Source organism: Macaca nemestrina, chromosome 6 (genome assembly GCF_043159975.1).
Source record: "Macaca nemestrina isolate mMacNem1 chromosome 6, mMacNem.hap1, whole genome shotgun sequence".
NCBI lineage: Eukaryota > Metazoa > Chordata > Mammalia > Primates > Cercopithecidae > Macaca > Macaca nemestrina.
The window spans coordinates 147,439,911-147,457,517 of record NC_092130.1 but is presented as its reverse complement, the minus strand read 5'-3'; the positions used below and the strand labels follow the sequence as shown (position 1 = coordinate 147,457,517).

The following is a 17,607-nucleotide window of genomic DNA, read 5'->3' as shown; positions in this document are numbered from 1 at the left end:
CACTCTCTTCTGGCTTGTAGAGTTTCTGCTGAGAGATCCACTTAGTCTGATGGGCTTCCCTTTGTAGGCAAACTGACGTTTCTCTCTGGCTTCCCTTAACATCTTTTCCTTCATTTCAACTTTGGAGAATCTGACAATTATGTGTCTTCAAGTTGCTCTTCTCAAGGAATATCTTTGTGGCGTTCTCTGTATTTCCTGAATTTGAATGTTGGCCTGCCTTGCTAGGTTGGGGAAGTTCTCCTGGATAAGTGTTTTCCAACTTGGTTCCATTCTCCCTGTCACTTTCAGGTACACCAATCAGACTTAGATTTGGTCTTTTCACATAGTCCCATATTTCTTGGAGGCTTTGTTTGTGTCTTTTTACTCTTTTTTCTCTAAACTTCTCTTCTCACTTCATTTCATTCATTTGATCTTCAGTCACTGATACCTTTTCTTCCACTTGGTCAAATCAGCTACTGAAGCTTGTGCATGTGTCACATAGTTCTCATGCCATGGTTTTCAGCTCTGTCAGGTCATTTAAGGTCTTCTCTATGCTGTTTATTCTAGTCAGTCATTCATCTTTTCAAGGTTTTTACGTTCTTTGCGATGGGTTTGAACATCCTCCTTTAGCTCGGAGAAGTTTGTTATTACTGATCTTCTGAGGCCTACTTCTGTCAACTCATCAAAGTCATTCTCCAACCAGCTTTGTTCCACTGCTGGCAAGGAGCTGCATTCCTTTGGAGGAGAAGAGGTGCTCTGATTTTTGGAATTTTCAGCTTTTCTGCTCTGTTTTTTCCCCATCTTTGTGGTTTTATCTACCTTTGGTCTTTGGTGATGGTGACCTAGAGATGGGGTTTTGGCGTGGATGTCCTTTATGTCTGTTAGTTTTCCACCCTCAACTGCAGGTCTGTTGGAGTTTGCTTGAGGTCGACTCCAGTCCCTGTTTGCTGGGGTATCACCAGCGGAGGCTGCAGAAGAGCAAATAATGTATTGCAGAACAGCAAATGTTGCTGCCTGATCCTCTTGAAGCTTCACCTCAGAGGGGCATCTGGTTGTACGAGCTGTCAGTCGGCCCCTACTGGGAAGGGTCTCCCAGTTAGGCTACTCGGGGGTCAAGGACCCACTTGAAGAGACAGTCTGTTCATTCTCAGATCTCAAACTTCATGCTGGGAGAACCACTACTCTCTTCAAAGGGATGTTTAAGTCTGCAGAAGTTTCTGCTGCCTTTTGTTCAGCTATACCCTGCCCCCAGAGGTGGAGTCTACAGAGCAAGTCAGGCCTCCTTGAGCTGCAGTGGACTCCACCCAGTTTGAACTTCCAGGCTGCTTTGTTTACCTACCCAAGCCTCAGCAATAGTGGACGCCCCTCCCCCAGCCTCACTGCCACCTTGCAGTTTGACCTCAGACTGTTGTGCTAGCAGTGAGCAAGGTTCCGTGGGCATGGAACCCTCTGAGCCAGGTGCAGGATATAATGTCCTGCTGTGCCATTTGCTAAGACCATTGGAAAAGTGCAGTATTAGGGTGGGAGTGTCCCAATTTTCCAGGTACCATCTGTCACAGCTTCCCTTGGCTAGGAAAGGGAATTCCCTGACCCCTTGCACTTCCTGGGTGAGGTGATGCCCTACCCTGCTTCAGCTCATGCTCTGTGGGCTGCACCCACCGTTCAACAAGCCCCAGTGAGATGAACCAGGTACCTAAGTTGGAAATGCAGAAATCGCCTGTCTTCTGTGTTGCTCACGCTGTGAGCTGTAAACTAGAGCTGTTCCTATTTGGCCATCTGGGAACCCTCCCCACTAATTTGTATTACATTCAAGTTAAAGACTAATGCAGATACAAGACCCTAGAGAGGTTTTTTTGTTTTGTTTTCCCTTCTGCCACTTTGACTGGTAATGTTCCAGATGGTGGCTGCTTTGTCAACCTAAGTCCCAGGTAGGGACAATAGTGTAGTGCAACAAAATCTTCTGCTGGGCCACCGTGAACATGAGAGGGATCAAGGAATACTCCTTTGTTGTTTCAAGACATTCAGATTTTGATATGGCTTGTTACTACAGCCTGACCTAGCCTGGTGAATAGAAGCACTTAAGTTTGTATATAGCATCTGACTTACTTGGTACAGGATGCTAGTTTCAGCAGTTCATCCCTCTTACATAATTTGAAAGCTGAAAGACAGAGCTCCTCCCTCACTCAATATTATTAGGAAATAATTGAGAACTGTTGCCGTTGCCTTATCTGTGAAATTTGCCATTGTTGCCACTACACACGTGCGTGCACACACACACACACCATTCTCGGGTTATTTTTTCCCTTCAAAAACAGAATTCTGCCTATGGGCTGGTTTTAAAGTCCAAGGCTTCTTCACACCAGCCCTGGTACAGTGACTCCCAAGATAGATGCATGTAATTCTTGTCCAAAGGACTACATTACAGCATCATGCAGACATCCAGATACTCAGTTGAATCACATGTGTCATGTTCTTTTGTTCACAAAATGCCATCAGCACACAAAAGAATCCTGTGTTGTTTTCTCTGGTGGGTGGTTAGGGTGGGATTACATTATTGGAAAAGGCAGGGAAATGTTCAAATAAAAATTACAGATGGAATTTCTGATATGTGGCAGGAGGAATTTGACCTTTAACCAAATGGCTAGGTCCAAGAAGATACTGGAATAGTAATTTGATTTTATAAACTCTATCAGGAACCACAAGACAAACTACTTCAGCTCATACCAATCAATTATTTATCCAAGTAGTGATTGTAAGACACAGTATGTCACTTAATCGCGACTCACTCTTTTGTCATAATTTTATGTGTTTTCTCTTGTTTACCTAAGAAGACTATAAACAACTAAAGGCAAAAATATCTTATATTTCAGTTAAGCTAACTACATCTCCTGGCAACACTGAGACTGCAGATTGCTCAGTCAATAATATCTTTTTAACATATTTTAATGATACTTCTGATACCACCAATTAATTTAAAACATAATTTGCTAAAAATATAACAAAACCTAAATTAAGGATAAAGTTTATGTTTACACAGCAAGAACTAATTTTAATAAGAAAGCCCTAAAGATGATTTTATTGTTTTCTTTGTAATTTTTTCATAGTAGCTGTAAATACCCTTTCGTTGTATTTTTTATTAGCTGTATAATTCAGTTTAAAATCCCTTTACAAAGTCATCCATGACTGTCATATATTTAATTGCATGCTTAATTTTCCATTATTAGGAAAAATGAAAGTTGTTTTGTATTCAACATGTTTACATATGTCCAGAGAACATTCAAGAATACATCCACTGAACCTTTGGATGTCATCAGAATTAGAGTATGTGGCATCTCTTACACGTATAATAGTAGAATGAATATAACAGAAATGTTATTTTCTCTTTGTAGACCAAGTAACATCAGTGATTCTATTTTCATTTTCTCAAATATCTAGCTAGAACTCATTTCAAGAAATGTCAAAATATAAAAGCCAAAACTTACAAAACAGGTAATTAAAAGGTTATAATTTACTTTGGAAAAAAAAAGAATATTTCTTTGCATGGTGAGCCCCTCTAAAGAATTTTAAATAATTTGATATATTAAAAATCAAATTACTAAAGTAACAGAGGAGTCACTATCTAGGAATCAAACTGGCCATGTTCTTTCCTAGTTTACACCAATTATTATAATAAAAATTATTATTGTTGCTGTTGTTGTTATTTATATCTTTTTAAAAGAAAGGATCTCAGCCTGGTCAACATGATGAAACTCGTCTCTACTAAAAATAGCAAAAATTAACTGGGTGTGGTGGCGGGTGCCTGTAATCCCAGCTACTTGGGAGGCTGAGGCAGTAAAATTGCTTGAACCTAGGAAGTGGAGGTTGCAGTGAGCTGAGATCACACCATTGCACTCCAGCCTGGGCAACAAGAGCAATACTCCAGCTCAAAAAAATGAAAATAAAAGAAAGGATCTCACCCTGACCCCCAGGCCAGAGTGCAGTGGCACAATCATGGCTCACTACAACCTTGACCTCCCAGATTCAAGTGATCCTCCCACCTCAGCCTCCCGAGTAACTGGGACCACATGTGTACACCACCACACCTGGCTAATTTTTTGAAAACATTTTTGTAGGGACGGGGTTTCCTTATGTTGCCCAGGGTGATCTCAAACTCCTGAGCTCAGGCAATCTTCTTGCCTCAGCTTCGCATAGGGCTAGGATTACAGGCATGAGCCATCATGCCCAGCCAAAACTGCCCTTTTAATCTCTGGTGATGGCTCTATCCACAAAATTAAAGATGATTTTTATAATAATATAACAAACCTTAGACCTAGGATTGGACATGCTTTCTACTTTGAGTCTGAATAAAACATAATTTCCACAGCCACCAAAGCTAAATGTCTCTCTAAATCAGCCTTCTTAACTTAGATCTATAGGCTCCTGTCTCTCTCAGGGTTTTGGTCTAGACTATTTCAATGATTCCTTCTCCACTGATCTCATGTTCTTCCCTCCTTCCAAACCCAAGAAAAGTGAAATGCTTTCCTCATCCCCTCTGTTGTCCAGACTCATGGGGAAGGCAAAGTCACTGGGGCTGAAAATAGCCAATGAATAGGTCAAAGACAAAGACTGAGACCTGGAGAACAGGAAAGCATCACCAGACTGCATCAGTGATAACTGGTAGGGTTGGGGAAATGGAGTGCAGACGTAAAAGGACTCTTCCTCCTGAGAAAAATACTTAATATTAGGTATTTAAAAGTAAAAACTGTCTTGCTATAATAAATGTCAGTTGGCCCCAACTTTACATTTTAGGAGAAAACTTCCCAAACTATTTTTATTTTAAAAGGACAAATGGAAATAAGCCTTGAAATAAAGATGCATAAGTTAACTAAAATATCAAATTTCTTCGCTTTATGCTGAACTGATGATAAATTGGCAAGTTAATTTTAGTTATCTCATGACTGAGAGTTATAGACGTCTCATTTAATACATAAGAAAGTGACTTCTTTATAATAAATGCAGTCTGAGTTGTTTTTCTGTCTAAATTTTGAGTTTTTAGAAAACTCATTTAAAAAATTAGGAAAGAGAAACTGTAATTAATTAAAAGAGATTTATGAGATATAGCAACCAAATGAAATGTGTAGGCTTTGTTTGAATCCAGATTCAAACAAACTGTTAAAAAACATTTTTGAGGGGCCCTGCCCAGTGGCTCATGCCTGCAGTCTCAGCTTCTTGGGAGGCTAAGACAGGAGGATTGCTTGAGCCTAGGAGTTTGAGGTTACAGTGAGCTGTGATCATGCCACCATATTCCAGCCTGGGTGACAGAGTGAGGCCCCATCTCTAAAAATATATATACATATTTTTGAGGCAATAAGAGAAATGTGAATATTGATTGGGTGTTGAATGATAAAAAGGAATTATTGCTAATCTTGTTAGACATGATGATGGCATTGCAGTTAGAAGAAAAAAAATCCTTATCAATTGGACATACATACTGAACTATTAACATATAAAATTGCAGGACGTCTGGGGATTTGCTTTTAAAATAGTGTGGCCAAAATATAAGGGGAGCAGAGAATTTAAAAGAAACAAAATTGACAAAAAGTTGATAATTGTTGAAGTTGGGCAATAGATACATGGAGACAAATACACTATTCTTTATGATGATTTTTATGTATGTTTAAGATTTCCATAATAAAAAAATCAGCTTTAAAAATATGTTTTCAATAACAGCATTCATAAGGAAAATAATACAAGGAGAATATGTGAAAAATGTTAGAAGCTGCTCTTGATCATTTAGAACAGGGAATGTGTAAATTGAGAGATTAAAGAAGAAAGAAATCAATGATATAGAATGGTGAAAGAAGATTTCAACAATGAGGTGCAAATGTAAGCAATTATAATGGAAAACAATTTAAAATAAGATAAATAGATTTTGATTAGGAGAGAGATTTTCTTTAATGAAAGAAATAATGACCCAAACCCCAGATCATGGTATAAGAGTTCTAAATTAAGTTTATGGAAAAAAAAAATAATAAAGATGTCAATAATAATAACACAACTGGCAGCAACTGAGTGCTTACCACTTGCCAGGCACTACGTAAAACACTTTATATTAGTCCATTTTCATGCTGCTAATAAAGACATACCCAAGACTGGGCAATTTACAAAAGAAAAAGGTTTAATGACCTACAGTTCCACATGGCTGGGGAGACCTCACAATCATGGCAGGAGGCAAGGAGGAGCAAGTCACATCTTATGTGGATGGCGGCAGGCAAAGAGAGAGATTGGTCAGGGAAACTCCCCCTTATAATACCATCAGATCTCATGAGACGTATTCACTATCATGAGAACAGCACAGGAAAGACTTGCCCCCATGATTCAATTACCTCCCACTGGGTCCCTCCCACAACATTTGGGAATTCAAGATGATATTTGGTTGGTGACACAGCCAAACAACATCATTCTGCCCTGGCCCCTCCAAAGCCCATGTCCTTACATTTCAAAACCAATCATGCCTTCCCAACAGTCCTCCAAAGTCTCAACTCATTTCAGCATGCCAGGCTTGGTGGCTCAGGCCTGTAATCCCAACACTTTGGGAGGCCAAGGCAGGCAGATCACCTGAGGTCAGGAGCTTGAGACCAGTCTGATCAACACGGTGAAACACCATCTCTACTTAAAATACAAAAATTAGCCAGGCATGGTGGCACATGCCTATAATCCCAGCTACCCAGGAGGCTGAGGCAGGAGAATTGCTTGGACCCAGAAGGCAGAGGATGCAGTGAGCTGAGATTGTGCCACTGCATTCCAGCCCAGGTGACAGAGCAAGATTCTGTCTCAAAAAAAAATCTTAACTCATTTCAGCATTAACTCAAAAGTCCACAGTCAGTCCAACATCTCATCTGAGACAAGGCAAGTCCCTTCCACCTATGAGCCTGTAAAATCAAAAGCAAGTTAGTTACTTCCTAGATACAATGGACTACAGGCATTGGGTAAATACAGTCATTCCAAATGAAAGAAATTGGCCAAAACAAAAGGGCTACAGGCCACATGCAAGTCCAAATTCCAGCGGGGCTGTCAAACCCTAATGCTCCAAAATAATCTCCTTTGATTCCATGTCTCACATCCAGGTCACACTGAAGCAAGGGGTAGGTTCCCATGCTCTTGCGCAGCTCCACCCATGTGGCTTTGCAGGGTACAGCCTCCCTCCCAGCTGTTTTCACAGGCTGGTGTTGAGTGTCTGCAACTTTTCCAGGTACATGGTGCAAGCTGTCAGTGGATCTACCATTCCGGGGTCTGGAGGATGGTGGCCCTCTTCTCACAGCTCCACTAGGCAGTGCCTCAGTAGGGACTCTGTGTAGGGGCTCCGATCCCACATTTCCCTTCTGCACTGCCCTAGCAGAGATTCTCCATGAGAGCCCCACCCTTGCAGCAAACTTCTGCCTGGACATCCAGGAGTTTCCATACATCCTCTGAAATCTACGCAGAAGTTCCCAAACCTCAATTCTTGACTTCTGTGCACCCATAGGCTCAATACCACATGGAAGTTGCCAAGGCTTGGGGCTTGCACACTCTGAAGCGACAGCTCAAGCTCTACGTTGGCCTCTTTCAGTCATGGCTGGAGCAGTTGGCACACAGGGCACCAAGTCTCTATGCTGCACACAGCACAGGAACCCTGGGCCCAGCCCACTAAACCATTTTCTCCTAGGCCTCCGGACCTGTGATGGGACGGGCTGCTGTGAAGACCTCTGACATGCCCTGGAGATATTTTCTCCATTGTCTTAGGGATTAACATCTGGCTCCTCCTTACTTATGCAAATTTCTGCAGCTGCTTGAATTTCTCCCCAGAAGAAGCATTTTTTCTTTTCTATCATATTGTCAGGCTGCAAGCTTTCCAAACATTTATGCTCTGCTTCCTTTATAAAGCTGAATGACTTTAACAGCAGCTAAGTCACCTCTTGAATGCTTTGCTGCTTAGAAATTTCTACCACCAGACATCTTAAATCATCTCTCTCAAGTTCAAAGTTCCACAAATCTCTAGGGCAAGGGCAAAATGCCACCTCTGAGACCACCTCAGCCTGGACCTTATTGTCGATATTACTATCAGGCTTTTGGTCAAAGTCATCCAACAAGTCTCTAAGAAGTTCCAAACTTTCCCACATTTTCCTATCTTCTTCTGAGCTCTCCAAACTGTTCCAACGTCTGCCTGTTACCCAGTTCCAAAGTCACTTCCACGTTTTCAGGTATCTTTCCAGCAGTGCCCCACTCTACTGGTACCAATTTCCTGTATTAGCCCATTTTCACAATGTTGATAAGGACATACCCAAGACTGGGCAATTTACAAAAGAAAGAAGTTTAATGACTTACAGTTCCACGTGGCTGGGAGGGCCTCAACAATCATTGCAAAAGGCAAGGAGAAGCAAGTCACATCTTACGTGGATGATGGCAGGCAAAGAGAGAGATTGGGTGGGGACATTCCCCTTATAATACTGTCAAGTCTGGTGAGACTTATTTGCTATCATAAGAACAGCATGGGAAAGACTTGCCCCCATGATTACCTCCCAGTGGGTCCCTCCCATAAGACGTGGGAATTCAAGATGAGATTTGGGTCAGGACAGAGCCAAGCCATATCACAATTCATACACATTTCTCATTTAAGTCTCACAGCAATCCCATGAAGAATGGGCTATTATACCAGCCCCCAATCCACCTCTTTCGTATTTGAAGAAACTGAGCTCACAAAGATAAAAATAACTTACTAAAAGTCACATGTTAAGAAAAGTCAATGCTGAGACTTAAATCCAGGTCTGTTTGAATCCAAACCCCCAGTCCTTAAACATCTCATTATTCTATCCCCTTGTGACATGGCACATTTTTCTACATACAGGAAAGCATAAGGGATATTTGGGGCTATAGTTCCTGGCATTTATGATTCTCTATTGTTGCCTGAAGTGTTTGAGGAACAATATAATAAAGAACTATGGAGAATCCCTCAGGGAAAGGTTTACAAATAATACAAGCACATGACACAAGAAAGAAAGTGAAGTACCTAGCCTCACATTTCAGCAAAGAATCTGGAAAGAGAAAAGAGAATTCCAAATTTGTCTCACACCCAGAGGTGAAGAAATACCATAAAAAGGATTAGCTAAAGAAAAACTGAGAAGCACATATGCCATAGTCGCATTCCCGTGCTCTTGGAATCCATTTCCACCCTAAAGACAACTCACGTAAGTGTTCCAATTGTAGAGTCCAAGATTGTTCTATGCTCTCCTCCATGAAACATTTTTCTCAGGCAACAAACTCATATCTTTTTACTTATTCTATAAGTGTGGAATAGAATGGTTGTCTAGCCTCTCCCCGGTATTTACATTTTATGCCTTAACACATTCCTATTCCCCGCTTCTCCCCCAGCAGCAATCAAAACAATCTCCAAGCCTCCTTGATCACGCATAAAGGGCGTGTGAACTGGAGAGCCAAGGAGTTCTTGCCTGAGTCTTGGAATGTGCGTAATCCGACTAGTAAATTCCTCATGTAATGATGTTAAGGACTTGGTACATTATCTTTCATAGTCCTGAATAAAAATCACCATGTGGAAGCTGAAGGAACTGGGCTTTTATTTTCCCACTTTTTGCCGCTAATCTGCTGTACTATCTTTGGCAAGTCACTTAACCTCTCTGGGCTTCAGATTCCTTACTTGTAAAGGGCCAGGGCCATAATTAAGAATTGGTTTTGTAGCTTATTTCTAGCTGTAGAACCCTTTCATCAAATGATATCTTTCAGGGGAACCTACAGTGTATAACAGACAAAAAGTGAAACTACTAAGGAAGGAGGTGCGAGGGGACCCCTTCCCATGCTCTTTTATCACATTAAGGTGCTTCACAGCTTAAACATTCCATGATTATTAGTAAACTCCCTGCAGTCTGAGAAGGAGGCAGGGTCCCAAGTGGGCAGCTGCACCAGAGGACTCTCTGGCCCCCAGATGGCTGCCTTCTTTTATCAACGAGCCTCTTCCTAAAGCAAATAAGCAAAGAGAAATCCCACAGAAACCAAGTCCGACGTGAGGACTCAGGGAGCCGATGGAATACTCAACTCCATCCAGGCAAACTAAAACACACTCCAAGGAAGAGATAAGGTTTACCAAAAGGAAACTAACACAATCACTTAAAAGAATTTCAACACGAAACCACTTGAACCAGGCCACTGGGAGGCTGCGACACATCAAGGTCAGCCCTGAAAGAAAAGATTTCACAGGGACCCAAGACTTGATTTTCCTCTTTTGTTTCTCATCGCCCTGGGGTCAACCTCTTTGAGGTCACTAAGTGCAGGAAGTGTCAGTGGCACAGTACACAGGCATTTCTCCTGGCTCTGAGTCTTGCAGGACCTCAGCACGCTGGAAAGACGGCTATAGGAGGAATGACTACAAATTAATAAATCTGGAGTTCTGAATATAACAGACAAAAGCAGCTTACTCAAGTGGGTCACCAGATGAAAAACAAAACCACTTATTTTTTAATTTCAGAAAAACAACAAGTTTCAGCTATATTTGAATTTCAGATAAATGACAAATGTTTTTAGTATACGTCCCAAATATGATGTACTTTTAAAAAAGCATTTATTTGTCTGAAATTCAAATTTAATTAAGCATCCCATATTTTAATATACTAAACTTGGCAACTTTATCCTCATGTTTTTTTTTTAAGAGACAGGGTCTTGCCCTGTCACCCAGGCTGGAGTGCAGTGGTGCAATTATAGCTCACTGAACCTCAAACTCCTGGCCTCAAGCCTCCCAAATTGCTGGGATTAGAGGTGTAAGCCACAGTTCCTGGCCCAAATCATTTCTTTTAAAACTCTTCCTTGGAAATCATCTTTACAAGATGAGGAACATTCCTTCCACCAGCCTCTATGGAGTTAAAGCTTCAGACTTTTACTGCACACACACACACAACAACAACAACAACAAAAACCCTAACTTACACAACTCCTATTCTGTGAGAGCATTCTCTAACTCCAGAATGGGTCTTCCCAGGCTTCAAGATCCACCAAAGAGAATGGACTTCCAAAAAATTATTTTACTAAGGTACACAAGAAGAAAGCACCTTTTCAAAAATTCATTTTGGCATCAAGAATGCTTGCTTTTTCCATAGCAGTTTGGGAATCATTACTTCAGAGATTTCATGACAAAGAGATGAGGCTAATTTATTATTAGTGTTGGTAAAGTTTAGTGAAAATTGAATTCTAAGAGAGAGATTGGAAAAGAAAACCAAAATAAGGACTAGTACTAAAATAAAGAATTGACCACATTTTTTAAGGAAGTTCAAACAAAACATTTGCAGAATACTTAAAGTGCCTCCAAGGTTGGAGCCTTGTGGGAACAGCATTTGAAAACACTTGTTGGCTATTCTTTAGGCCTTTGCTAGTAGTGCATTTCTGCGATTCTAGTTACTCTTTAGTAGAATGTCTCCATATTTAATCCAGACTATGGAGAGGATGGACATGGTTCTCTGGATGCCTACTCAATCTCGCAAAGCACAGGCTGGTAAGCCTCAACCAGGCTGAGTTCACTAGAGCCCCTGCTGACCTTGAAGAGTTCCTCCCTACAATGTAAATAACCCCATGTTTTCTCTTCTTGCATCAAAAAAAAAGTATACAAAGACAAATCTTCAAATGGCAATTTCCTCATTGAGATCATGCCCCTATTACAACGGAAGTGTTTTGCTGAGAGCTATTCATAGTAATTTCCGTTGGTAGTGATATACCCTGTTTCTGGTAAGTGCAAGGAAATCCACCAGCCTCTTCCTAGCAACCCCTTACTATTCACATAAGAAAGTGACCTACAGAAATAGGGATGGCCACCCATAAGGTAAGAAGGTGGGTGAAGAGTCCAAGAAATAGGAAGAAGCTGAAGTGATTTTGCTGTATTCTCCTGTAACCTCATCACCACATTTTTGTGTATGAGAAACAAAGTAGAAAGGCACCCCTTGGTCTTCTGCCTTCACAACAATCTAAATCCTCCCTCTTCAAGCAGAGGGGATTTTAGATTAAAAGAGGCTTAAGGGGCACAACCACCAAATAAAACGAGTAGACCATTTTTGGCTCTAATTTAGCAAAACACCAAAAAAGAAACATTAAGACAATCAGAGAAATACGAACTTAGTAGTAAATAAATAATATTCAAGAATTATTATTAATTTTGTTAGGTGTGACAGTTATAAAATTGTCCTTTTTTAGATGCATGCTAGAGTATTTAAGGGTGAAAAATGCCATCCGTCTACTTATAAGAGTATGTTTGAAATTTTTCATAATAGTTTTTATTCTCGGCTGGGCGCGGTGGCTCAAGCCTGTAATCCCAGCACTTTGGGAGGCCGAGACGGGTGGATCATGAGGTCAGGAGATCGAGACCATCCTGGCTAACCCGGTGAAACTCCGTCTCTACTAAAAAATACAAAAAACTAGCCGGACGAGGTGGCGGGCGCCTGTAGTCCCAGCTACTCGGGAGGCTGAGGCAGGAGAATGGCGTGAACCCGGGAGGCGGAGCTTGCAGTGAGCTGAGATCCGGCCACTGCACTCCAGCCTGGGCGACAGAGCGAGACTCCGTCTCAAAAAAAAAAAAAAAAAAAAAAAGTTTTTATTCTATAAAAAAGGAGAGAGGTAGAAAATGAGTATGGCAAAATGTTGAAAGTCACTGAAGCTCATCTCTAAGATGGAAATACAGTTCACTCTTGAACAACATGGGTTTCAACTGCACAGGTCCACTTACACATGGAGTTTCTTCTGCCTCTGCAATTCCTGGTATGGGAAGACCAACCCCTACTCTTTTCCCTCCTCAGCCTACTCAAAATGAAGACAAGGGTGAAGACCTTTATGATGATCCACTTCCACTTAATAAATAGTAGATATATTTCCTCTTCCTTGTGATTTTCTTAATAACATTTTCTTTTCTCTGGCTTACTATATTGTAATAATACAGTATATAATACATATAATATACAAAATATATGTTAATCAACTGTTTATGTTATCAGGAAGGCTTCCAGTCAATGGTGGGCTATTAGTAGTTAATTTTTTGAGGCGTCAAAATTTATATATGGATTTCAAACACACAGGCCAGCAGCCCCAACCCCTGTGTTGTTCAGGAGTCAACTGTAATAAGATTTACCTTGTTGGACTGTTATTAAGATTAATGAGTTAATAAATTTATTTAGAGTACTGCCTGACATAATCATTCAATAAATGTTAGTCATTATCATCGTTAAGTAATTTCTGAAAGCATGAAGGTACTCTACAACATCATCTAGTCCAACTCCTTTACTTAGCAGAAGAAACACTTAAGGTAAAAAATGTTTTGTTTTGTTTTAAATGTCACAATGTTAGATAAGTCAGAGCAGGTTAGAATTCAGCTTTCCCAGAACCCACGTCAAAGGCCCTTTCCATATACTTCACTTACTTTAAGATATATTCAATATTGAATTGAGTCAGTGTCTACCATGCTTTCTGCTCAGTACTAAGTAAAACACTAGGTCTTTTAAATAATGTAACATCTAGTTGAGATACAGTAATAATACTGGATTTTGTACAGTGGCTTTCAGTTTTCAAAGTGCTTCTAACAAGTTCAAGGACAGGAAAAAACATCTCTGGTGATAGAATAGTGGTTACCTCAAGATAAGAAGGACTGGTTGAAAGGGGATATGAAAGGGACATATGGGAAATTTCTGGGATGATAGAAATATACTATATCTTAATTGGAGTGTTGGTTACACAGATGTACAGGCATACCTTGGAGATACTGCAATTTCAGTTCCAGATCAGTGGAATAAAATGAATATTGTAGTAAAATAAGTCGCATGAATTTTTTTGTTTCCTAGTATATAGAAAAGTTATGGGTCAGGCGCAGTGGCTCACATCTGTAATCCCAGCACTTTGGGAGGCCAAGGCAAGCGGATCACTTGAGGTCAGGACCTCAAGACCAGCCTGACCAACATGGAGAAATAAAAATACAAATATGTCTCAACTAAAAATACAAAAAATTAGCTGGGCGTGATGGCACATACCTGTAATCCCAGCTACTCGGGAGGCTGAGGCAAGAGAATCACTCGAACCCGGGAGGTGGAGGTTGCGGTGAGCCGAGATCGTGCCATTGCACTCCAGCCTGGGCAACAAAAGCAAAACTCCATCTCAAAAAAAAAAAAAAAGTTATCTTTATACTACACTGTAGTCCATTAAGTGTGCAATGGCATTACATCTAAAAAACAATCTGCTCACCTTAATGTTAAAATGCTATATTGGTCGGGCATGGTGGCTCCCACCTGTAATCCCAGCACTTTGGGAGGCCGAGGTGGGTGGATCATCTGAGGTCAGGAGTTCAAGACCAGCCTGGCCAATATGGTGAAACTCCATCTCTACTAAAAATATAAAAATTATCTGGGCATGGTGGTGCATACCTGTAGTCCCAGCTATTTGGGAGGCTGAGGCAAGAGAATCGCTTGAACCCAGGAGGCAGAGGTTGCACTGAGCCGAGATCGTGCCATTGCACTCCAGCCTGGGCGACAAGAGCAGAACTCCATCTCAAAAAAAAAACAAAAACGCAGTATTGCTTTAAAAATGCTAATGATCATCTGAGTCGTACTCTTTTTGCTGTTAGGTCTTGTCTTATTGTTGGTGACTGCTAACTGATGAGGCTGTTGATCAGCTGGGTGGCTTTGGCAATTTTTAAAAATAGGATGACAATGGAGCTTGCAGTGAGCTGAGATCCGGCCACTGCACTCCAGCCTGGGCGACAGAGAGAGACTCTGTCTCAAAAAAAAAAAAAAAAAAATAGATGACAATGAAGTGTGCCATATGAGTTGACTCTTGAGAGAATCTCCATAGCATGTGATGCTGTTTGATAGCATTTTACTCACAGTAGAATTTCTTTCAAAATTGGCAACGGTCCTCTCAAACCCTGCTACTGCTTCACTAAGTTTATGTAACATCCTAAATCCTATATTGTCATTTCAACAATGTTCATAGCATTTTCATCAGGAGTAGTTTCCATCTCGGAAATCACTTCCTTTGCTCATCCATAACAAGCAATTTCTCATCCATTCCAGTTTTATCATGAGACTACAGCAATTCAATCACATCTTTAGGCTCCACTCCTAATTCTAGTTCTCTTGCTATTTAGACCACATCTGCAGCTACTTCCTCCCCTGAAGTTGTAAATCCCTCAAAGTCACCTACAAGGGTTGGAATCAACTTCTTCCAAATGCCTATTAACGTTGATATTTAGGCCTTCTCCCATGAGTCACGAATGTTCTTGATGGCATCTAGAATGGTGACTCCCTTCCAGAAGGTTTTCAATTTACCTTGTCCAGATCCATCAGATAAATCATTATCTATGACAGTGATAGCCTTATGAAATGTATTTCTTAAATAATAAGTCTTGAGAATCAAAACTGCTCCTTGATCCATGGTTGCAGAATGAATGTTGAGTTACCAAGTGTGAAGACAACATTAACCTCCTTGTGTATCTTCATCAGAGCTCTTGGGTGACCAGGTGCATTTTCAATGAGAAGTAATATTTTGAAAGATATGTTTTCTTCTGAGCAGTAATTTTCAACAGTAGGCTCAAAATATTCAGTAACCATGCTGTAAACAGATGTGCTGTCATCTAGGCTTTGTTGTTCTATTTATAGAGCACAGGCAAAGTAGATTTAGCCTTAGGATTTTCAGAATGGTAAATGAGCATTGGCTTCAACTTCAAGTCACCAGCTGTATTAGCCTCTAACAAGAGAGTTAGCCTGTCCTTTGAAACTTTGCAGCCAGGCAGTGACTTCTCTCCACCTATGAAAGTCCTAAATGGCACCTTCTTCCAATATGAGGCTGTTTCACCTACACTGAAAATGTCGTTTAGCCACCTTCATCAATGATCTTAGCTAGATCTTCTGGATAACTTGCTAAAGCATGTACATTAGCACTTGTTGCTTCAACTTGCACTTCTATTTTATAAAAATGACTTCTTAAACCTCTGAATCAACCTCTGCTACCTTCCAACTTTTCTTCTGAAGCTTCTTTACTTCTCTCAAATTTCATAGACTTGAAGAGAGTTAGGGCTTTGCTCTGGATTAGGCTTTGGCTTGAGGGAATGTTGTAGCTGGTTTCATCTTCTATCCAGACAACTCAACCTTTCTCCATATCAGTAAGAAGGGTATTTTGCTTTCTTATCATTCATGTGTTCACTGGAGTAGCACTTTAAAATTCCTTCAAGAACTTTTTCTTTGCATTCACAACTTGGCTAACTGTTTGATGCAAGAAGCCTGGCTTTTAACCTGTTTCAGCTTTCAATTTGCCTTCCTCACAAAACTTAGTCATTTCTAGTTTTTTATTTAAAGTGAAAGACATGCAATTCTTCCTTTCATGTGAACACTTAGAGGCCATTATAGGGTTATTAATTGGCCGAATTTCAACATTGCTGTCTCTCAAGGAATAGGGAAGCCTGAGGAGAGGGAGAAAGAAGGGGAACAGTCAGTCAGTGGGGCAGTCAGAACTCACACATTTATTAAGTTTGCTATTTTATAGGGGCACGGTTTGTGGCACCTCAAAACAATTACAATAGTAACATCAATGATCACTGATTATGAATCACCATGACAGATATAATAATCATTAAAAAGTTTGAAATATTGCAAGAATTACCAAAATGTGATACAGAGACATGAAGTGAACACATGCAATTGGAAAAATGGCACCACAGACTTGCTTGATGCAGGGTTGTCACTTGTCACAAACCTTCATTTTGTGAAAAACACAGTATCTTCAATGCACAATAAAATGAGGTATTCCTATATACACTCTCTAAAACTCATCAATCTGTACACTTAAGATCTATGCATTCAATCATTTGTAAATATTACCTCAAATTTTAAAAAAAGCTACTTCTACATACATGTATTTCTCTGGTTTCTCAACACTGTTAACTGCAGCAAACAGATATTTCTTAAGAGTTGAGAAAATTGGAAGTTCTAAAAGGGTATGTTCACTGATATATGGCAAAGCTAATGGAAGAAGTAGGTCTCTTGATTTCTGGTCCAATGTGACTTCAAATACAAGAGCAAACTGAGACAACATAAAGCACAAATATTACTGAAAAAAGAGAGGAGGCAACAGAAGAATTGCTAGCCTTGTTTGAAGAAAATATGGAGGAGAGAAAGAGCATCACAGGACAGAAGGCTATGTGGGTGAAGTGGGAATTATCCAAGTCCGTTGCTAATATGCTCTGACTTACTTAACACAGGTGGCATCTGCTCCTCTCTGCCAAAATGTCTCAAGCCATTGAGAGCAAGAATCATATTGTTCTGACTCTTTAATCAGGTCCCATAGCAGCTGCAGGCAGTAAACTCCAGGCATAAATACTGTCACTTCAGCTTTTCCTCTGGGTCATTACATTCTGCTTCTTTATCTCTTTTCTCAACCCCTTCCCAATGAGGGAAGGACACTGCTAAGTCTCCGTTGGATAAAATCTGAGCCACTGGACTTTACTTTTCCTAATGGCAGATTCCTTGAAACCAGGAGAAGCATAAAAAACTTTGGGCTTTCTGTGGGATAGGGTGAGTGGTTAGTGATTAAAATAAAAGTCCATTGTGCTTTATTCTTCCCTCCAGATCTTATCAACATGGA

At 40.5% G+C, this 17,607-nt stretch overlaps 1 protein-coding gene across 17 annotated transcripts in view; it reads right to left on the bottom strand.

Moving 5' to 3' along the window:
• The window catches only part of LOC105473041 (uncharacterized), a 419,449-nt gene that overhangs the window by 352,349 nt on the left and 49,493 nt on the right, over positions 1-17,607 (bottom strand). For 15 of the 17 annotated variants that reach the window (XR_982021.3, XR_011625087.1, XR_011625090.1 and 12 more), the window contains one exon: positions 9,183-16,426. The exons of the other annotated variants lie outside the window; for them this stretch is intronic. The gene's annotated coding sequence lies outside the window, so the exon portion shown is untranslated. The remainder of the gene's footprint in view (positions 1-9,182; positions 16,427-17,607) is intronic. 17 annotated transcript variants of the gene reach the window in all.